This window comes from Silurus meridionalis, chromosome 10, assembly GCF_014805685.1.
Source record: "Silurus meridionalis isolate SWU-2019-XX chromosome 10, ASM1480568v1, whole genome shotgun sequence".
Lineage (NCBI taxonomy): Eukaryota > Metazoa > Chordata > Actinopteri > Siluriformes > Siluridae > Silurus > Silurus meridionalis.
The window spans coordinates 6,900,749-6,924,641 of record NC_060893.1 but is presented as its reverse complement, the minus strand read 5'-3'; the positions used below and the strand labels follow the sequence as shown (position 1 = coordinate 6,924,641).

The following is a 23,893-nucleotide window of genomic DNA, read 5'->3' as shown; positions in this document are numbered from 1 at the left end:
ATACCCAATGTTCCAGCAGCAAGAAAGCATTCTTTCAGTAAACAGACTATTATTTCTACTAATTGTATTCCAGTTAAAAAAAGGAAGAAATAAAATAAAAGTGAAACAAAAAGCTTGCCCATGAAGAATTCCACTGGTGGAAAAAGAACCGACTCCACCCATTACTTGTACACAAACGAAGAAAAAAATACATCAAACCAAATGAACATAGTTTATGTATGTTTTTCTTTCACAAGTAACATGTTGCCAGATGCACCACATTAATGTATTCACTATATGGACAAAGGTTTGAACATCCAATTGTACATTTAGTTCCCATATGCAGTTATAATAACCGCTACTAATGTGTTCTACTTAATTTTGAAGTGTGTGTTGTGGAGATTTGTAAAAAATTAGGGGGTGCAGTCAGCGTTCCAATGTTCAATTGGGTTGAGGTGAAAACTCTACAGCAGGCAACTCAAAATCTTCCACTCCATCCCATGTAAAGCATATCTTCAGGGAGCTCACTTGCTGGAACAGATTTGGGTCTCCAACTCCTGTGGAAACCGTTTGGAGAACAACCAAAATATACCCATTATTCTGTCCATACGGTGTACAAGTCGCTGTGCACAAGTTGTTACTATAGCGACAATAATGATTAGAGGAAGGCCGATAATGTGTAGCAGGGGTTACTGTCTAACGCTTTGCTGCATCCTTTGGTCTACAAGTGGTCCGAACTATTGCAAAGATGTTGCTCTACATCTGTGTATGCGTCAATGTAGGAATCTACTAGGCGTTAAGATCCTCTTCACACCTTGGTCGGTAAGGCTAGCGATGTGAGGACCTGCCTCTACACCAGTGTGTGGTTATAATCACAGCAGGCCAAACTTTCACTATTTCCCACCTCTATATACTCCTGAAAGGTTTTCTGGATAGAGTGAACCATCACTTTATTCACACTGGGAGGAATTTAGTCAGAAGTGTAGATTAGATACACACGTCTGGTGCAAGTTCTTGGATCAGGTGCTCAGAATTGATCGTGCCATGTGGCCGCCATGAGGTCAGAGTAGGGGACGGCATCCCGCCATGTGGCTCTTTCATCCCTCTGCTGCGGCCAAATAATGAGTATTTAATTTAAACTTATTTTATTTTAGTTCATTCGTTTTTTTCTCGTTATTCTAAATTTTAAAGATTATGGTGATCTTGTAACTTTGAAATAAAGCGTGTTTTTGTCGCTCAAAATAGCGCCAATGTTGCATCACCTGCCCGTACGGGAAGTTTGAGGTTCAGGAGCAAAAAAATAAATATTCCCATTAACCAGGTAAAAGAAATATTTTAACTGGTAATTATTTTGCAAACATATGTTTTACATTGTTCAGTGAAATAGTCCTTTTTTTATATTCAGGTTGACAGCTGACTGCATGCTACACACAATGACAAAAAGAATGACAGCACACAAAAGCGAACCATTTTTGATTTGCAGCAGGTGGGTAATTTAAGTTTGGCTTTTTCTGTTTGTTTGTTTTCAGAAATACGAGGAGAACTCAAATAGACAGAGTATTTTATTTGAAAGTAACCCTCAAACCAGCGTCTTTTTTTTTGGCAGAGTTCAAAATGTTTGCAAATGCATGCGGAAATAAAATGTAGTTTGTTTTCTGTAGCAGTTCATTGATTTCATAATTTTATACATAGCATAAAGGTTAAAAAAAAAAAAAAGAAAAAAAAAAAAAAAAGATACAGTAATCCCCAGTTTATAAAAGAAAAATTGCGATAAACGGACGCCACCCAAAAATTTTTTTTTTTTTTTTATTGTTTAAGCTGTAAATCCTCCTCCCACACACTTTAAAAATTTGCAAGAATATAGCGAGATGAATTTTGTGAAAATTGGTAGAAATACAGTGCAGTGTTTCACATTTATAGTGAGTACATGTTCTGTACAGTATACAGTTCTGTAGTGGCGTAGCCTATGCATAGTTTCTCTGCTTGATTTTTGGTTGTAGTGTCCTTTGACGTCAAAAAAAGAGGCGGAGTTAAAGTTACACGTCACCGCATTCTTTACTTTCTGTACTGTATTAACATTTTACGTTATTTTATAATTTATTATTATATTTTTATTAATACATTTCCTTATTTCAACATAAAACTTCATAAAAACAATTCCCTATACCGTAATTTCCGGACTATTAAGCGCACCCAAATATCATCACTGAATTTGACAAAGATTTTTATTTTGAACATAAATAAGCCGCACCTGTCTATTTTTTCGGACTATAAGCCGCTACTTTTTTCCCACGTTTTGAACCCCGCGGCTTAAACAGCAAAGCGGCTAATTTATGGATTTTTCCTAGGTTTTTCCCCGGTTTCACAAACTTCAAGCCAAAAAACTGAACCCCATAACATTAGACCAATGAAATTTCCGAACGGTAACGAAAAAAATGCACCTCACCTGTGTTCTGAGCTGCACAGCTTCGGGAGTAAAACTTCCACCGGTGTTGATTTTTAAACTCCCGAGAGAAACAGTTGTGAAAGGAAGGAGGAAGACAGTGAACAATGACTTTCTTGGTAGGCTACTGTTTAGATACAAGCCGTTGTAGCGCGTTGAGTCTGGGTGAAGGAGGAGCTTGCTAACTCCAGTTGCAAATGAAATCATATAAGCACAGACAGGTTTCCAAAACTCCTGCTTTTTTATTTTTCTTGGCAACAGCGTTATGGGTTAGTCAGAAACTTAGAAATGAGCATCAGAAAATATTGAGCACATAATCCTCAGTCTTACACGCACACACGCAGTAATACCGGAAGAATGCAGTGACGTACTGTTCCCAGAATGCCGCTCTGTTCTTAAAGGAGCCACAACTTATTTCACCCGTTACACCGTGTAACAGACACTCTCTTTCAGTAAAGCCTGTGTAAAGTTAATTAGTTTCAGTGTAGACCTGCGGCTTATACACAGGTGTGGCTTATTTATGTTAAAACTAAAAACATTTGTAAAATTCAGTGGGTGCGGCTTATACAAGGGTGCGCTTTATAGTCCGGAAATTACGGTAGTTACGTCGTAAATGCACGATAAACCGGGGGCGCGAGATTCGACCCGCAGTAAAGCGAGGGATTAATGTACATGCAGTGTTTTCATTTTAGATGGCAAAAGGGTTTGGTGGCTCTCAGTGTTTTCTTTTCTGTGGAAATCGGGTCCAAATGGTTCTTTGAGTGTTTAAAGGTTGCCGACCCCTGGGCCAGACGGTAAGAAAAAAAAACTCTGATAATGCAAATGTACTCGCAAAGTTCACAAAAACTCAGAAGCTACATGTAGCTATGTGGCACAAAATTCATCAACTCAATTAGCAAAAACTTTCACAAGATCCTCCCTCAGGGGTATTTATCCATAGCAAGCTCTCTATCTTCCCAATTACTTTTACCAATAGATTCCCAACTACTTTTCAGAAAATAAAATAGGTCATTCACTATTTACATAACCAGTGCTTACAACCTGATGCAACGTCAAGGTCTTCTAACATCAAACTCCAGTTAAGTCCATTTCCCAGCAACCCACGTTTTCATGGGCTCTCACACAAAATTTGACAAATGGCAATTCATGCTGTGTAGTTTCCTGAATAATTATAGGTAATGATGGCCAATTAAAATGACAGATATGCTCTGGTTTAGCTGGAGCAGGTAAAATTGTTTTTTTTTCCCTCGCTTTACACTTGACAGATTTTCTCTAGATCTCATTTATACATGACGTGAGAGCTACCAAGACTGAAGTCACGATCTGAATGCCAAATGCAGTTAGGAACAAGGACTTCGGTTGATTTATTAAATGTGTGGTAGAAAGATTGTTGAAAACTAACCCCAGGACAAGTTCAGTCTCCTTTACTTATAGGATACTTTTTACAACATGTGTCAAGTTCTACAAGAGATGTCCAAACTAGGGGCTGTTAGACCTTTGTTTTAGCCTGATATATAAAGAGGGGGAAAAAAAGGGGACAATAATTTCCACTGACACATTTTACATTTAACATTTAATATAATATTTTGTGTATTTAAAAATAACATACAAATCAAATTAAATGTAGAGAATATTATTTAAACTGGAATTATTAAAATTTTTTGACCGGCTTCATATCTCTCATTAGAGGTCACCGATAATACACCAATAGCTGCATTGCTTATACCTTGAATAAGCCATATTAGGCATTAAAATCTATTGTACTATAAACAGCATTAGTTAAGCAAATGTTTTCTAAATATTTATTTAGAAATATTTATTAATGAGGTGCACCATGGCAATTTAAAATCGATATATAATATATATATATATACAATGTATACACAATGCAGCGTTGCACAAAATTCACGGTTCGGTTTTTAAATCAAGGTATAATTTCGGTACGTGTAGGGGGAAGAAATGCAAAACATAAAATTGTTTTGGTATCAACGCAGTTTGTTGATACCATTTGTGACCAACATTTGAACAGTTGACAATTTTTTGATTAACAATTTTAAATAAAATGTCTGCTTGGTTAAATCAAATCTAAAAGATTTTACAATATTTTCTAAAAAATTATAATTCAAATTAATGCAATACACTTTTTTGTTATATGAATTAAATTAAGTCAATCAAAGTAGCACAAATGAAATCGATTTCCAAAAATTAAATAAATCGAGAAATTTTATAGTTGAAGTTGTTAGACCCCATTTTGGTAATACAGATGTGTATAAGTGCGTGTGTGTTTTACATTTAACATTAAATTTCCAAAAGATATAATCTACTTAACTGTTCTACTTATTTCAGCATACTTTAACAAATGTCTTCATTCCTTTCATCATTCATTCATTCACTCCCTCGATATATGGAATATAATACAGCATGGTATAATGCAACATTTACTTTCAGTCCATGGCCTTTAACCAGAGTCAGATTTTGAACTCTTTACAGGATAAAACGTGTGTGCACCTCTGGGTTATACACAAGAAAAATCAACTAAAACAAAACTTAAAGAAATAAAATACAAATCACAATGAAAAATATTCAGTAAATCTACCAGAGAAGCAAAATGATAAAGCATTACTGTCACACGGAACTGCAACACGCATGCCTGAACGCTACAGAGCACAAAACAATCATTTCTTCTCTGCAAATATCTTTTTTTTTTTGTGTAAAACAAATAAGTCTATAGACTTGGAACAACAATGATCAATAGCATGGAATGATGGGGGAAAAAAACCAATTTGTCTGTAGGAAAATTTGATTCAACATCCATTTTACAGACGTGCCCATTTCTGTTAGCATCGTCCTATAAGCTCGCTGAAGATTCGGAGATTCTGAAACTTCACATTCGATACAATAGTCAAGTCATTATAGCCTTAAGTTATCCACTAATACTCAAAACAACAAGTCTCCCGCTCATAATTTACACCTTATAAAGACAATGATCGTGGTGATGTTGCAAAATCAGCGGTTCTCAGTTCTGCTTCTTCATCATGATCATCACCATAACCACCATCATGACCTCTGCAACAGCGTGACATTGTGTGAGAGGAGAAGGTCAGCGACTAAGCGAGAAAGCACACAGACGAGCATTCTTCGAAATGTGAGAGCGCCCTACAGGTTCTGTTTGGCAGCTTGCAAGCAACTTTATCTCCACAGTGACTGCAAAGGAATCACAAGACGACACCACTAGCGGCAGAGATAAAGTCTCTCGGGGCGATCGCGGTGTCATAGGGCGGTGTGCGAGTTGGGTTTTTGTGAGAAAATCTCGTTTTTAAGTCGAAAATTGTTTGAGAAAACATCTTGAAATATTCATGCGATTGTGACAACAAATGCTTGAAATAGACAAAAAAAGAAAAAAAGAAGTAGCAGTAAGAGATCAAGAAGCTGATTTATGACCCTATTACAGACCAGCAGGAAACCAATCATTAATCATATAGATAGGTTTTTTTCAGCAATCTCTGAACTGATCCTAGAATAGACCAGAGCGCATTCTCCAGCAAAATATCACGACCAGAGATATGGGACACACACATACCTGGACAGGTCCTGATCAATGACCGAGTGGGTAGATATTAATGCTGGCAAATGAGAGCGACGACTGGGTCTTTAACTTGGCCATAATGTCTCTAAACGGTGATCCAGAGAGTTACACCACTCTCACTAGATCTATCCAATGTGTGCTTAATGCTGCTTCTGCAGAATCCATCAGCATTGGACAAAGTCTCCAGTGACGAGGCTTGAACCGAAGGACGGCTATAAAATCGGCTATAAAATAAGCTATTCAAACCACCCAACACCACATGCCCCACCACAACACACACACGATCTGTATGCCGGCCTTTGTCCCTGCTGACAAATTTAACATGCCATTTCTTTTCCAGGACAGTGTAACATTCACATGTGGACATTGTGCTGGTGGACAAGTAACAAATCAGGTTCCACATTTTCTTGACTGATTTAGAATCAACCAAAGGGCGAGCAGCGGTCATTATAGCAAGATATAGCAAGAGTGCATAGTAGTTCCTAATGGGTTGTTCTCAGCAAGGCTGGAGTGAAATGTGTTAATAGGACATGCTACATCTCCTCTCTCACGCAATGGCTAGCAACATCTTGAAGGGTGATGTCCATAGGCATGTTCACAAATGTGGCGAGTTTAAGTGCACTACTTTTACCAAAAGGTGATGCAACTGGAATTCTACAACTAGTATCTAGAATTCTACAACTAGTATCTTGAATCCAAAAACTAGAATCTTACAACTAGTATCCTACAACTAGAATCCTACAACTAGTATCTAGAATCCTACAAATAGTATCTAGAACCCTACAACTAGAATCCTACAACTAGAATCCAACAACTAGTATATAGAATCCTACAACTACAATCATACAACTATTATCTAGAATTCTACAACTAGTATCCTACAACTAGAATCCAACAACTAGTATATAGAATTCTACAACTAGAATCCAACAACTAGTATATAGAATCCTACAACTAGAATCCTACAACTAGTATCTAGAATTCTACGACTAGTATTCTACAACTAGTATCCTACAACTAGTATCTAGAATCCTACAACTAGTACCCTACAACTAGAATCCTACAACTAGAATCCTACAACTAGTATCCTGAATCCAACAACTAGAATCCTACAACTACAATCCAACAACTATTATATAGAATCCTACAACTAGAATCCTACAACTAGCATCTAGAATTCTACAACTAGTATTCTACAACTAGCATCCAACAACTAGTATATAGAATTCTACAACTAGAATCCAACAACTAGTATATAGAATCCTACAACTAGAATCCTACAACTAGTATCTAGAATTCTACGACTAGTATTCTACAACTAGTATCCTACAACTAGTATCTAGAATCCTACAACTAGTACCCTACAACTAGAATCCTACAACTAGAATCCTACAACTAGAATCCAACAACTAGAATCCTACAACTACAATCCAACAACTATTATATAGAATCCTACAACTAGAATCCTACAACTAGCATCTAGAATTCTACAACTAGTATTCTACAACTAGCATCTAGAATTCTACAACTAGTATTCTACAACTAGTATCTAGAATCCTACAGCTAGAATCCTACAACTAGTATCTAGAATCCTACAGCTAGAATCCTACAACTAGTATCTTGAATCCAACAACTAGTATCTAGAATCCTACAACTAGTATCCTACAACTAGTATCTAGAATCCTACAACTAGAATACAACAACTAGTATCCTACAACTAGAATCCCACATTGCTAGCTCTTGAGCCCTTGAGCAAGGCCTTCTAACCCTCAACTGCTCAGTAGTATAAATAATTGAACTAAGTTGTTCTGGATAAGAGAGACTGCCAAAAGCCGTAAATGTAAATGCTCAGCATGGGCACACATGAAGACCATCCCCCCAATGTGAAGCCATGTTTATCTGTTAAGTCATTCAAACAGCAGCTGAAGTAACATTATATGTCTTTAAAATCTTGAACTCCTACCCACTGAAGGCCATGGCATCATTGGAATTTAAGTGCCCTCTATGGGACTGTTACACCACTTAAAGAGGTTCCTCATATTCATCAAGCAATGTGGTCTTCAAAAAGAATAGCTAGTATTAGCATGGCCGTTCAAGCTGTACACCAGGCCTTTTCATCAAGTAGTTGAATGGCATTGTGGGTAACTTATAAAGAAAAACATTAAACTAAATTCCATTGAAAAATAAATCTTGGACACTAAACTTGGGACGGATGATGGCATAAGGAATCGTTTTCAAATTGGCTACCAAAACGTGTTATATTTATTTTTGAAAAACATGGTCCCACTCACGAAAAGATCAACACGAAATGTGTATAGTTTTTCAAAATGTGTTTACATTGAAACCTTTTTTGCATCCTATATTAGCGTATATAAAACTTTTCTCTTGCGAATCGCCTAGCTGAGAATGTTGTTGCTTGCAAAACATGAAATAGAGGTTTCAAAATTAAGAAAGTGAAAGGTGCTGTGAGGGCGACTTCACTGTATAAGAGTTTCATAACTAACGCTGCTGTTGTGTCTTGATTACTATCTAGTTATTGTGAAAGACAGACAAGTGGACCAAGATTTCCAGAGTTTCTTATACAGTAAAACCCCGTTGTATGAGCATAATTCGTTCTTGAAAATTGCTCGTAGGTCCATTTGCCCGTACGTTCGAACTGATTTTCCCTATAAGAATGAATGTAAAAGTGATTTAATCCGTTCTGAGACCTCATTTGATCGCTTATTTCTGCACTTAAAAAGTATTTGTAGCCTATTTTAACAAACAAATACACCGCAAATTACCGTAATGTAAACATAATTTAACACTTAGCCATGTGGTAGTGGTTGATTGTGAGTGTGAGACGCGCACCACGCTCATAACCTTCTTGGTTTCAATGGTAATTCTATTTACTTTCATTTTCACAACACCATCACTGATTTTCTTGGGAGACGTTTTTCAAGATTTCTAGTGAAATAAAAATATAACGAAAAAAAGTTAAGTTTTGCTGCACTGAACAACCAGAGCGACCAAGTGATACGTCATCAACTGAGCGACTGATGCTTCCCTCCGCCAAAAACGATATTTGCTTGTGAAATGGGGTAAATTTAGCAAGTAAGGTTGCTCGTATCTCCGTTTGCTCATACTATTAGTTGCTCGTACAACAAGGTTTTACTGTATAACAGTCAAGCAAGGATATAGTTTGAGGTGATTATGTAACGCAATTTAGTTTGGGAGATAAACGTGTTCAAAAGAGCGCACTTGGATGTTAGCTGTCCAAAAGGTAAAGTCTATAAGACATGTGCAGCACCTCACATGGCAGTAAAGAAATGTTCTTGATTAAAGAGGAGGGCACATTACACTTTTCTTATTCCAATGACTTCCCTTCATATCCATGCGAATACTGGGGGAGGGAAACAAACAAAGTTTCACTGTGTTCCAAATTTCATGTTTGGTGAACTATGGCTTGCAGAATTGTATTACATGTGGACAAGTGACCCACAGAAGAGCAACACGTTCACATTTACAGTATCTGGCAGACAGACTTATCCAGAGCGACCTACAAAACACTAATTATAGCGTTATCACAAACCCTTAGTATTATATAACAGCAGTAAAGAAAGAAAATCAACTTTAGAATAAAATCTGCTTGGTTTGCAGTGTTGAGCAGGAGCAGAAGGTATATATTTCGACTCTGATGCAAGATTTCATATCCGGGTCCGCTCATATTCACGGCAGGTCTCAAAAAAGTGATAAACATTGGAATAAAAACATTAAAAAAAATTCTGCCAATGTGGTCATTCTGACAATATTAACGTGGCCTGCGAGGGACAAGTAATTTGGCCTTTACCTTGAAAAAATCTTCAGATTCATATTTAACAATTAGGTCAAAAACTGTTGGTTTTTGTATTCAAGGATTATATAGAGCAGGCATCAAATTGGTAGTTTTGAAGAGAATGTATGCACTATGTTCTATATAATCAAAGATCTCTCCAGAACTGTTAAATATGTAGCAGGAATGAGCTCTCTCATAGAAGATCTCTAATTTCAAAACCACCAATCTGCAAGTAATGAACCCTTTTGATCCCAAACATGTTTGACTGACAAGGGACACGATGACTATCCTTTTCTTAAAACACTTCCATCTTTTCATTAAGGTGACAAAACCCAGAAGGCTGTCACCAGGTGCCAGGAAGAGTCATGGCAACGGTCCTAAAAAAGGAACATATCAGCGACCACAAACAGACAGATGCCTGTGTTTTGCTGACGGCCTCCCACTTGGCATTGTTTAAATTGCACTGCCCTTGCCTCACCATGACCCACTTGTGAGGAAGTATGTAATTGTCGACGGCCCTTTGGGAATTTGCCAGGAAAAGGAGAAAGGCTGTCTATATGAATAAACGACTGAAGCTGAAACATCGGTCAAGAGAAAAGGCCATCAACTACACAATGTCAATTTAAGGGCAGGGAGAAAATACGATATATAAACACTATAATAGACACCTGACTTTTCCAGCCATATGTGGTTCTTTCCCAAACTGTTCATGGCTCCATGAACATTTTACACTTTACATGGAATGGAGTTGAAGATCTTCCTTCTATAGTCCTCAAAGTTCAATCCTATTGAACACCTTTGGGATCCAAACCGAAAATCAGACCTCTTGGTTTAGTACCACAGAACTGCCAGTTCAAGTCAAGTCAAATTTATTTCTATAGCGCTTTTCACAACAGACAGTTAAGGTGAACGATGTGTGTTTATCCCTTAGATGTTATGAGGAAGAAACCTTGAGAGAAACCAGACTCAAAAGGGGAACCCATCCTCATTTGGGTGACATCAAGAGTGTAATCATAGTCTTCAAACAATACAGAACACTGGTGTGTGTGTTTCTGCCCTCTGCAAAATACAATCTCAAGTTGCAGGAGAACGTTGATGCAAAATAACATGATAACATGCGGAAGCGTTTTTTTAATCACTGGAGAGCATACGAGCATCAATGAAATATCCAGCATCCACACTGTCTGACCAGTCATAGATACAATGTCAAGTATGTCAACGTCAAGACCTTTGGAAGAAAAAGAAAAGTGGTCAGAGGCTACAGGTATGAATCTAAACACATAATTGTTTGTGTGTTCAGCAACCTGTGGTCAAATAAGGTTTAAATTTTAACTCCAACTTTGCCCCATGTGGGTTTTCTCCTCTCTATACCATCACTATTACATGTCCTCTAGCTCAAACATGCAAGGGTGGACATGAGAAAGAGAAAATAAAAACTTTCAGAATGTCATTCCGTCACTAGAGTAACACTCATTCTCTATTGCAAACTGAAATTTGACTTTTTCCTTCAAGGGGCCGTTTTACCAGTATCTAAACCAGAAGATCTCGCTCTTTAGACTGCTAATTGTTAAATGTTAAATGTCTGTCGCCAGGAGGGATTCCTGCTTCTAAGGGCTACGGCTGGTTGCCGTGGTATTGTAGTTAGCGCTTGACTAACGCAATGTGTCTTCGCATAAGGTTCTTTTTTCCTTCAAGTGGGGTTGAGTGAGACACTATTTTATTCAGCTTTCTTATTCAATTAATCCTTGCAAGTCGAAATATTTTAAAATATCCATTTATTTACCTTCAGACTATTTTTTAATAGTTAATCATTCTAACCATTTTAGATACTGATAAAACAAACAAGCACATGGATTCCTGTGAGAGGATATACGTAGCTTCGAGTAGTTATAGTCCTTATGTCATAAAAACAGGTTGAATACTTTGGGTATCTTGTGCCTCAGAAGTTAAACACTTTTGAGAAATGCTCCTCTGTACACAAGCCAAAACCCTTTCCATGTCAGACGGCAGGCTGTTTAATGACGCTATAGGGACTACTAAAGCACGGTGCCAACAGCTCATTGCATCATCAAGTACTGAAGGGCTTGTGCCATCCTCAGGGATACATTTTCACAATACAAATAACACCACGATTCAACCAGCAGCATGAACTCCGTCGTTAGCCTCGATTCCATGGTCTTACTAATGATTTAAGTGATCTTTCGGGACCTTCGAATATCACATGGAGCTCGAATGAGCACAGTCGTTGTCTTGACACCAAAAGCCAAGCTGCAATGTCGAGGTCAAAAGACACTGTTTGTACTTTTTCAAGCTCGGGTAATGTTACTTGTGAAAAAACACATTCCAAGAGCGGGAGAAACTAATTTCTCTTTTCAGTCTACAACCAATTCAATCGGAAGCGATAATAGGTTACGAGTCAGAACCTCCTGAGAACCTTTATTTTTTTTTTCTCTCTCCCCAACCCAATTCATTCTCTCTGGTCTTTGCTCAGGATCAGCTGTTGGTCAGATCACAAAAAAAAAAAAATCATTACCCATTAACTAAAAGGGCTCCAGAAACACAGCACTTTAGAACACACACACACACACACACACACACACGGCCTACATTATTGCTAAATGATTATATACCCAGGGCTGAAAAAGCAAGCGGGAATTAACACAAATCTATTTCCTCACACGGCTCTTTCACAATCTGACAGCATGGCATTATTCATTACCACAGAACCTATGAGAACTTGAGGAAACCATGGCGCTGTCGAGGTACCAGACCGAACCGATCGTTACATTTAAAAAAAATGTAAAAGCACTGGACGTTAATGATTTTACCAAGTAAATGTTTCACCGCATGTTCCACAGTCAACCTCTATTCAGATTAGGAACAGCATAAAAAAAATTTATAAAAAAGATATTTTTTAAAAATGACAAAATCCACCCAATATTCAAGATTAAATCCAACCTTAAGTTCAACTTTATCATTAAAAAATATCGAAATGTTACAGATTCTTTTAAATGCTATTAAATGGGGGCTGCTTTGCTTTCATTCGTTTTATGGTGTAATAATGTTTTTTTTTTTTTTTTTTTTTAAATTCATTGTTTAAAGTAGAACATGTATGTTTTCCTGGTGCCTTGGAAAGAAGGAACTCACAAATTGGAATGTTATTTCAGTATGTTGACAGAAAGTACAGTGGTACCTTGACCTACGAATGCATTAATGAACGAGTTTTCCGAGGTACGAGCGGACACTCGGTCGATTTTTTGCTTTATTACGCGAGCAAAAAATTGAGGTAAGAGCTCGAGACGCCGCTGCTAGATGGCGAAGCGAAGCCAGAAAGCGAAGATTGTGACGAAAATTAAGATAAGCAAAGAAGAAAAAGTAAAAATTGTAAAGTTTAGGGATACGTAGTGTACAGGAGTAAAAAACTAGTTTTCCCTCCGCCTCCGATTATCGCCTCTACCCATTTTGAGGGTTGGAACGGATTAATGCCATTTTAAGTATTTTCAATATAGAAAACTGATTTGATGTCTGAGCAAATTGAGATACGAGCTTGTCCACGGAACGAATTAAACTCGCAGGTCAAGGTACCACTGTATAGGGGGGGAACAAAAGAAAACACAGATACCTTAGCGAAAGAGTGTCTTTTGTTTGCGTGGTCATCGCACGTGAATCTCAAATTTAAAATCAAAAGCTTCAAGCTCAGTTTTACAGGTAAAAACCGGAGTATCTATCTGCTTATTTATTACTGCAAACCTTCAACATTCACAAATAATTTCAGACTGAAATGGCAATGACAGTAACCAACCTTAACCTACAGCGAGCTAAATATTATTGATAAAGTGAAGGATTACGTTTCCAAACCAGTGATTAGTATGTTGAGTTTTATAGACTGAACCAAGTGTCTGCATAGGAACTGATCTAAAGCCGATGCTATAAACTTATCTGAAGGTAGAGATATTGGACTTTGCACGATTCGTGGGGAGCAGCCATCTTGATTCAATGTCACTATGCAAACAAGGAAGAGACAGTTCAGTTGAGCAGACTATCGAGTTCATGGGCTGTGGTTTAACCACTTGGACATGAGGAATTTCAAAAGAATACCAACTTGCATTCATTTCACTCGTTTTCGAGAACAGCGTTAAAAAGCATTCGGCATCGTTTTTCACTATGTACGTTTTCACTTTGGTTTTCCATTCCCTTCTAAAAATCTCCAGCTCTTCCAATTAAAGATAACAAAAGGTTTGCCAAATGACATTTTGAAACGTCCTTCAGGGTCTTACGAGCTAAAACTCTCGCGCTGCTTGTTCGTGCTGTAGCGTGGAGAATGTGCTTCGAGCGATGGTTACAAAAAAGTGCTTCAAAAAGAAACGACGGGATTTCCAAGGACTTCTGAAGCACAAGAGATGTCATCTGTTAAAACATGTAGTCTATGGCTTTCTTTCTTACAGAGCAACAGTTAAGCACCTCTGAGCAAAAATGAGCAAGATTCCTGATTTGATCTTTACTTACAAACAACAAAAAAAAAGCCAAAAATATATTTATTTATTTAATAAAGTAATGCCATGTCGACAAAAGTATTGGGACACCTGACATTTCCAGTGGTATGTGGTTCTTTCACAAAATGTTAGAATGTCTGGGTGGAGTAACAATTTTCCCTTCACTTGAACTGAGACCCAAACCTGGTCCACCCTTGTGGACTTCTGTAGAACTCTGACCTCAACCCTAGTGAACACCTTTGGGATGAGAATGCTGACTGCACCCCAGGCCTCCTCACCTCCCCTAAATCAGTACCTGACTTTACTAACACCTGTGTGGTTGAATGAGCAAAATCTCCACAAACACACTCCAAAATCTATTGGAACATCTTCCCAAAAGTGTGGCGATTATTATAACAGCAAAAAACGGTGACTAATGGTGGAATTTGTCCGCAACCTTTTATTCATATAGCATATTTAAATCGAGCTAAACATAAATACATTTCTGAAAAGGTGAATTCGCAGCTATTCTTGCAGGATCCGAGTGGTTATGTAAGATATGTCTAAGCCTGAAGCAACACTTAAGAAGCAAAGCATTAGCAGTTTATACATAGTCCTACATAAAACGCTTGGTCACAGCTTTCGCGAGCGCACCGATTTAGATTTGGTACTACGTTCGTTTTACAGGCTGCGCGACACGCCGTCCCTACGACGCGTTTTTACTGCGACATTTTACCAGTTGCTGTAGCCGAAAAGAAGAAAATTGGAACCACGTTTATTCTGTTTTCCACTCGTCTGCTCTTTGTTCTCTTTCGCCCTAAAGGCAGCTCGTCTTCAGCTCGAGCGCGATTACCGTTCTCTCGGATTTCTTGTGCTGTCTCGCTGACGTCTACTCCTGAGTCAAAACACAGCGACGTTGACAAGGTGCATCGCAACAAACCCACACACACACACACACACAAGTCGGGATTAGTCATTCGGACAAAGGAAAAGTCGTAGTGTAATGAAGGAAAACGCACAGTAAAGCAGGCTTTTCTAACTTTAATATGGTCACTCCTCTAACGAAAGCTTGGGACATTAAACAGGAGGCATAAAAGGGAGAAAAAAAAATACAGCTTTTTTTTACTACACCCACTAACCGTATATAAAACCTCCTTTATTGCTCTAAAAGTGCTTATACGTGTATAGCAGCAATGTAGTGAACCTGAATGTTTCCAGTGATTATAGACTTCAGTGTTGGGGGATTTTTTCAGGTTTTTTTGCTGATTTGTTCATATCGAAGAGCGAAACGATTTTCATGGTTTTCTACAATGTCTCAAAAAAAAAAAATACATTTACCGTATTTTCCAGACTATAAGCCGCTACTTTTTTCCCACGTTTTGAACCCCCGCGGCTTAAACAACGAAGTGGCTTATTTATACATTTTTCCTGGGTTTTTCCCGGTTTCACAAACTTCAAGCCAAAAAACTGATCCCCATAACATTAGACCAATGAAATTTCTGAACGGAAACGAAAAAAACGCACCTCACCTGTGTTCTAAGCTGCACGGCTTCGGGAGAAAAATTTTTTTTTTAAACGCACAACGATGACAAAAGATAAACTCCCGAGAGAAATAGTTGTGAAAGGAAGGAGGAAGACAGTGAACAATGACTTTCTTGGTCGGCTACTGTTTAGATACAAGCCGTTGTAGTGCGTTGAGTCTGGGTGAAGGGAGAGCTCGCTAACTCCAGTTGCAACAGAAATCATATAAGCACAGACAGGTTTCCAAAACTCGTGCTTTTTTATTTTTCTTGGCAACAGCGTTAAGGGTTAGTCAAAGAAACTTAGAAATGAGCATCAGAAAATAATAAGGACATATTCCTCGTCTTGCACACATGCAGTAATACCGGAAAAAGCAGTGGCATGCTATTCCCAAAATACCGCTATGCTCCTAAAGGAAGCGCAAAGCCTGTGTAAAGTACATTAGTGTAGACATGTGGCTTATAGACAGGTGTGGCTTATTTATGTTCAAAATAAAGATATTTGTAAAATTCAGTGGGTGCGGCTTATATATGGGTGCGCTTTATAGTCCGAAAATTACGGTAAATTAAATCTTCTCGCTGTTCAGCAATGACGCTTGATGAACAATTCTCTGAATGACAAATCCAAAAAAGTGCTGGTGGAAAACATATCAGCCAGGACTTTTCCTGCAAACAGCATTTGTTTGTTTAAAAAAATAATAAATAAAAAAATACACCCAGACATTACAAGTACTAGACACACACACAAGAAATAATAAAAAAATAAAAAGAAGTCTTGACAGTGTCAAAACATGGCGTTCGAAGTAGAGCCAGTCAAGTCTTGAAAGAAGAGAGCAATCTTCCGTCTTCTTCCTCCACTGCACCAAAATCCACTTGGGTGCCTGCCAGATAGCAGCAGGATAACAAAATGTCAGTGCGAGAGCGAGTGACTTAGCAGACCTTATCCTCACATCACCTTGCTGCACTCAACAGCAGAACAGAAATCTGCACCGGGCAATTTATCTTCGGGAAGCTTCGCTGGCTAAAACGCCAGCCGTAATGCCGCTGTGCGCCAGAACCAGTTAATTGACCCGTCAAAATCTGGGAACTCGCTGATGCAAATGTTTTGCGCTTTGAATGTTTTAATACGCGAGAGGCGACTTACAATGGCACTTTCTCAACCCGAGAGAAGAAACGCTTTCTAACAGGCAGACTGCCCGAGCAGGACCATTTTCCGCATTTATTTTTCATGAAGTGGAGACTAAAAGGATACATATTCATGAATTCATGGTTGTCCGAAAATAATGGTACCCTTCATAAAAAACATTATACACGAATTATACTTTCTTTATGCATAATAAGAGGACTTTTTGTAAATAATAGTGTGTGCTCCAACAAGGAGTCATTTTTTCTTATAACTTACTACTTGTTGTACCTTTACATCAGTGTCTGCACATTTTTCACTGCCATAGACTTACAAGTGTTTACTTGTACTTTTCAACAGTGTCTACACATCTCTTTACTGCTATAGACTTTATGTACATATGTTTAAATAATATATCTTTACAAGCTGTACATACACTTACATATTTATCTGCACAATTGCTACTAATTGCAATTATATCTATCTATCCATTCAGAAAGATTGCTACTAACTATTTATCTAGTAACCTGTCTGTCTGTCTGTCTGTCTGTCTGTCTGTCTGTCTGTCTGTCTGTCTGGCTGGCTGGCTGGCTGGCTGGCTGGCTGGCTGGCTGGCTGGCTGGCAGGCAGGCAATAACCTATATCTGACTGTTGTACATATTTGGAAGCACACAATTGTTTGTCTCTGTATGTTGTAATATTTAAAACGATCTTCCTTGCCTGGCATTAAAACATCCAAACATGACCCAACATGCCAATGCACAAAAAGACTTAAAAAAAACTTCACCAAATTTGGGGTGGAACAACTCTTGCACAGAATCCTGACCTCAGCCCTACTGAACAACTTGGGCATGAACTGAAATACCGGCATCTCACTAACGCTCTCGGAGATAAAGGCACAAAAATCAACACAGCCAAACCCCTAGATCTGGTAAAGCCTTCCAAGAAGACCTGAGGTGATTAGAACATCGAAGGAGAATTTTATCTGGAATGGGAGGTTCACCAAGCACATACGATGGTGTCCATATATCATCGGCCATAGGGTTTGACACCACTGTGGATTATTTTTAAACGTCTCAGGGACATTAAAACGTGTGGAAATATAAAATCGGTTCTCATTCGTAAATGATGAGATTTCAACTGTAATACATTTATGTAAGTATTATAGTGTTTTATATAGAACCCTATGATCCTAACAGAGAAATGTCCTATTTGGCAGCAACATAAAACATTCTCTAAAGCTCTAAAGCCTTGGACGTCAATTACCTTACAACTCTGATTGATAGCCGGTAACCTCTACTTTAGGTTGAGTACAGGTATGAACTGTCAGAAGGGCTCCTAATACCGGCAGATGCTCATTTTCTGTGCACTTAGTGAGGTGCGTGATGATATCCATCGATGTCTATCAGTACAAGGAGAGTCTGCTGAAATAAATCAAGGCTGCTTATAAAAGAGTAACACCGACTGCTCCACTTTACTGGCGTGTTGTTTGCGCTTATTGAGTTTATAACAAGCTCTGAAAACAGCAGGTACATCATCAACTGTCTGGATTCCTCATTGGCTTTAAAGCTTTGTAGTAACAAAGGAACATGGACGATTCGCACATTTCTTCACCCCTGCTATGCTATCTTCTCCTTTTCTCCCTCAGAGAGGACCCGTGTTTCAGAAATGTCCATCAGGCATCTCAACACGTGAGGCAGCTCATCAACTGAAAAAGAAACTCTGAGACGTTGTACAATCTTTAGAGATGTAACTCCAGGTCATGATCATCTTCCTGGACAACAGAGAGATCATGAAGTGGGACGATGCCATGGAGGCCACTCAGTTGCTCGTCCAGTTCTTGGTCATCCTGAGATTGCACTACTGCAACTCACTCCATGCGATCTTCCTCTGTGTACTATTTAGCCTTGATCCAGAACGCAGATGTACGACTTACTTTCGGTCTTCACAAGTTCTCCCGAATCAAGCCATTAATGGGTCTACTCGCTTCCTGGACCAGATTTAAAACCCAGATGCTTGCCTATAAATCTAAAACCAGACCAGCCCCCACCTACCCGAAGGTACTTTTTTAGAAATCACTGCACCACGTTCTCTTCAAATTTGTGGGACGGCTCAGCTGAATACACCATCCCCCCCCAGATATGCGCCACGGTTCTTCTCCGGACTGAAGATCGGGTGAATTTCCCCCTCGCTGAGACTGAACATCTCTCTCCACACCAAGCACTTAAATGCTGACCAATTTTAAGAACAAGCCCCGACTTTAAACCAAACCAAAACCTGCTCTCCGTCCTCGCAGTATCAGTTCCTCTCAATATGTTCGTTAAAGAGGCTACAAAGCATTAAAACGCCTGCATCTGTTACCGATCACAGACCCCATGCGCGGAAGGAGAAGCAGTTTTAAATCCTGAATGGCCACAAATGAACAACTAACAGTCTGAAATGACATTCATTCCCAATCAATCAATTAATAAAACGCTAGTGCGAAATAAACACAATAAGCACAACAAGGTAGCGCCATATGTTCAGTCCATGCTCGCTAAGCACAAGAAGAACCAAATCAGCCAGGGCGCTTAATTACGAGTCACTTGGCAATGGGAGCAGTCACAAGATATAAAAATCACATGCTAGTTACAACATCATGCTGTAACCCACTATAAAATGTCTAAAACTCTGTTACACTGTAACCTCATCAGTTTGCGTTCTGAAACCCTCGGAGTCCAAGACAAGCTTGTGATTATGATGATCAGAAAAATGAAACCGACAGAATACAGTAAAAATTTCGACACAATAAAAAAACGGCATCCAGACCCTTTTTTTTTTTTTTAGTATAAACATTATTTCAACGGTGACGACGATGGACAGGATTAGAAATGAGTTTATTAGAGGGACAGCACATGTTGGACGTTTTGGTGACAAGGTGAGGGAGGTAAGATTAAGATGGTTTGGACATGTGCAGAGGAGGGACATGGGGTATATCGGTAGGAGAATGCTGAGGATGGAGCCACCAGGATGGAGGAAACGAGGACGGCCAAGGAGGAGGTTTATGGATGTGGTGAGGGAAGACATGCAGGTAGTTGGTGTGAAAGAGGCAGATGTAGAGGACAGGGGGGTATGGAGACGGATGATCTGCTGTGGAGACCCCAAATGGGAGCAGCCGAAAGAAGAAGATCATTTCAACTGTACTTATGACGAGGGGGTAGAAAGTGTGTCCGCTGACCTAACGCATGCGATCTGCTCAATAGATTCGCCACTAAATTAGAAACAGTTTCTTAGCGAAGAAGTAGCCACACAATGGGGCGTGATTATGATAGTCTTAAAAATCATAAAGGGTCATGTGTAATTATCAGTTCAAAACACCAAAATGGTGTCGATGTCTCGGACAACGGGTCAGCAAACACTAGCGTTTTATTTCTATTATATTTCACTCCACCAGTGGAAACAGACTCTCTGTATTTGACACCATTCATAAACCAGCTTCTGTTACAGCAGCATTATTAGTAATTAACTCTCATGGCACTTATAAACCCCTCAGAAAATAATCTTTGTCATTCGTGGCACATTAGTGCTGTTACTCGCATTGTCGCAATACTCACAGAATTCGTGGTTAGGAAATTAAGTGTATGTGAACATAAAAAGAGCTTAACAGAGATTATGTCTCAATTGGGTTATGGCTCAACAGCACCGTATAACGAATAAGTCAAATGTTGTAACCTTTAGAAGAAGAAACAAAAAAGTTTCGCCTTATCAACGAAAAGATTACGAGATCAAATAAATGGCAATGCCACAGCCAAGAGTCCAAAAGTGCAAAAAAAATAGAGCATGTTCTCTGGGGTGTTCAGGGCAGCATTACCCGATCGTGGGCAGTCTATGAGCTCATGTTTGCAGAAAAGCCTTTCAGTAGCACGAACAGAAGATTGAAAAGACGTAGAAGCCGGCTTTTACCCGACCTGCGAGATAGCTGTCGTGTGATAAGGGGGGGAGGGAAGGAGTTAGTGGGTGGGAAATGGCATATGCCCAAGCATTCATCTTCAGTAACACCTTATCTTGGTGTGGGATCCAGAGTGTATCCTGGGAACATTAAAGACACCATGGATCAGATGCCAGTCCCCCATTTACACATTCACACCTAGAGGCAATTTTGAGCAGCCATTTCACCCACTGGCATGTTTGTATTCTGGGGGAGGAAAAAATAATTTAAAAAAAAGAAAGACCCAGCATACACACACACACTCCACACATACATGAAGTGGAGCTCTGGAGATCTGAGGAAGTACTAAAGCATGTGGTGCAATGACACATCCTGCACCACCATGCTCCTTGACCAAATTACTAATAAGAACCAAAATAAATAATGTAAGGAAATGATCTGGTACGCTATTGATTCAATCAAACGTACTGGGTTTTTTTTGTTTTGTTTTTTAAGGGAGTGCAGTTCTAGGTGAAGGAAATGGTGAGAAATTAATCTGGACTTGTTCGAGTCCACGCCATACGGAGGACAAACAAAACACAATGTATTGGAAGGAGTATACGAACAAAATCATAGAGACGAAACATTTTAGAGAAGAATGCGGTTATTATTGTTTGCTTCATGTCCGCCCTTGGGGTCTTTTGTAGGAGATGAGGCTTTGCTCAGTGGGCCTTGTTAGCTCGCATGACTCTATAGGTGTTAGCGTGTAGGGTTGAAGTGTGTGTGTGTGTGTGTGTGTGTGTGTGTGTGTGTGGTGGGGGGTGAGATTTTTGCTACAAAAATGATACAAAGCTTCCATTTATTTTGTTTGATCTCATGAGACTGCGTGTGAAAAACAGAGGACCAGGAACAAATGATGTAAAAGCGTTTGTAGTGTTTCAGGGTAAATCACTGCACGCCTTCCTACACGGACTGGACTCGTATGGAGCTCGGAGCTTCTACCCCATGCCTAGCAAAAAGCTAGCTGGAGATGTGTGACAAAGCGAAGGGCATGGACACAACTAGCACGGCATTAGTGTTCACACCAATCATGAGCTTTCTAGCATAAGAGAAATAGTCGCTTTCAGGTGGGAAATCAAGAGGATCAGGACAGCTAGGTACCACCTTTTAACCCAATAACCCCTCAATATACACGCAATGACATGAAAAGACATCCGGGGGGAAACAGCAATATGAACCAAATGGATCCGCACTGGACAACCAATAGCCATTTTCTCCTACATGATATTGTTATTATAATTATTTTTATTTTTTTAACATGCAAAACATATGCACAAGTCACTGGATGAACTGAGCCTTGCTAGCCTGCTACAGCGCTAATCCGGCGGGCTAACTGCTTAGCTCGGGGCAGAAACCCGGGTGGGTGAGGGCGCATGGAGATTCCTGCACAGGACAGGGTTATACACACTGCCACTTACCCCACTGAAGGTGTCCCCGATCCCCCGGTGCTCATGTGCACTCCATAGATCCCGAATGGTAAAGGCAAAAACGGGGAAAGAAACGAGCCGCTGGAGATCTCACACACACATAGGCACGCACGCGCGCGCACACACACACACACACACACACACACACACAAGCGCGCACCGAGATCCAGACAGAGACAGCGGGAAGGCCAGCTCAGCGGATCGCGGCCATCACGCACTCAGAGCCCGCTGTTAGAGCGCGTCGCAGCGCCGCCCGGACATTTCACTTCATTCCTCTCCAGCTCCTCCAGCTTCTTACTCCCGAGTCCCCGGATAAAAAATAAACCTTGCAGCTGCTCGCCTCCTCAGATTTCTAAGGGAGATAAATTACGTCGATCGTGAGGTTTTCATGTCGCTCCGCTTTCCCTCAGCGCCTTGGCTCAAATATTTAATGGCTGTTTGTAGCCTCGCAAAGCCGAGAGACACCGAGACTCTGTCCGCAAGCTGGAGCTAATGGAGCTGCTGCAAAGCCCGGGCTGAATCCTCCACTCGGATTGAACTGACTGACTCTGTGTGTGTGTGTGAGTGTGTGTGTCTGTGAGTAAAACTGAGAGTGTATGTGTGTGTTTATGTTTAGATCTAAGTGTGCATACAGCTTTCATTGATTACATTAATAATTATGTCAATGTGAGGTCCCCAAAATGCTAGTACAAGAGAGAGTGTGTGTGTGTGTGTGTGTGTGTGTGTGTGTGTGTGTGTGTGAGAAAAGAGAGAGACAGACAGACAGACAGACAGAAATATACTGGTGGGGACAAATAAGTAGGAATAATAAAGAATTAAATTTGTGGGGACATTTGGCAGGTCTCCATTAAAAGGCCTTTTTGCACTTTTTTTTGGTGTTGTTTTTTAGTAATCATTGTAATGGTTTTGGTGTCTACTGAATTCTTTAGTTCTATGAATTATGTCAATAAAAGGTGTGTGTGTGTGAGAGAGAGCAAGAGACAGAAAGATATTTTAATATCCTGGTGGGGACATGTAGTAGCAATAATATAGGAATATCATCTACCAGTTTTTATTTTGCTACAAAAACTGCAGGTTACATTTTTTAGTATTTATGGTAGTGGTTTAGGTGTTGAATTCTTTAGTAAACTATGTTAAATTAATTATTATTAAAATGGAAAGTCCTCATTAGGCATGTGTGTGTCTGGGCATGCTTTCATGTCTTAGATAGGATGTTGCTCATTCTAACCGGTTGTTTAAAACAAAACAAAAAATTGCTTTCCTTTTCCTTTATTTAATCAATTCTTTATTAGTTATGTCAATGAAAAGACCTCACAAAAGTAGTATGACAAATATGCATGTGTCTGGGCATGTATTTATATCTTGGTAGGGAACAAAATGTGCCAGAGAACTGACAGGTGTGAATTTGTAGGGACATTTGTTTGATCTGAATGGGAGAACCTTTTTCTTTAGCTTTTATTATTTAATTTTATTACTTAGGTTATAGATAGATTTATGTGTAGGTACAGGCTTCTTTAGTTCATATATGAAAGGTCCTCAGTAGGCTAGTAAGACACATATTT

At 39.3% G+C, this 23,893-nt stretch overlaps 1 protein-coding gene and 1 long non-coding RNA gene across 2 annotated transcripts in view; one reads left to right on the top strand and one right to left on the bottom strand.

Annotated features, from left to right (window-relative positions):
- Window positions 1–23,289, bottom strand: part of znf609a (zinc finger protein 609a) — a 122,413-nt gene extending 99,124 nt beyond the window's left edge. The window contains exon 1 of the mRNA XM_046859194.1: window positions 22,323–23,289. The gene's annotated coding sequence lies outside the window, so the exon portion shown is untranslated. The remainder of the gene's footprint in view (window positions 1–22,322) is intronic.
- Window positions 22,932–23,501, top strand: LOC124392319. The gene is made up of 2 exons (XR_006927146.1): window positions 22,932–23,069; window positions 23,285–23,501. It is a non-coding gene; the product is annotated as an uncharacterized LOC124392319 (long non-coding RNA).
- The last annotated feature ends 392 nt before the right edge of the window (window positions 23,502–23,893 follow it).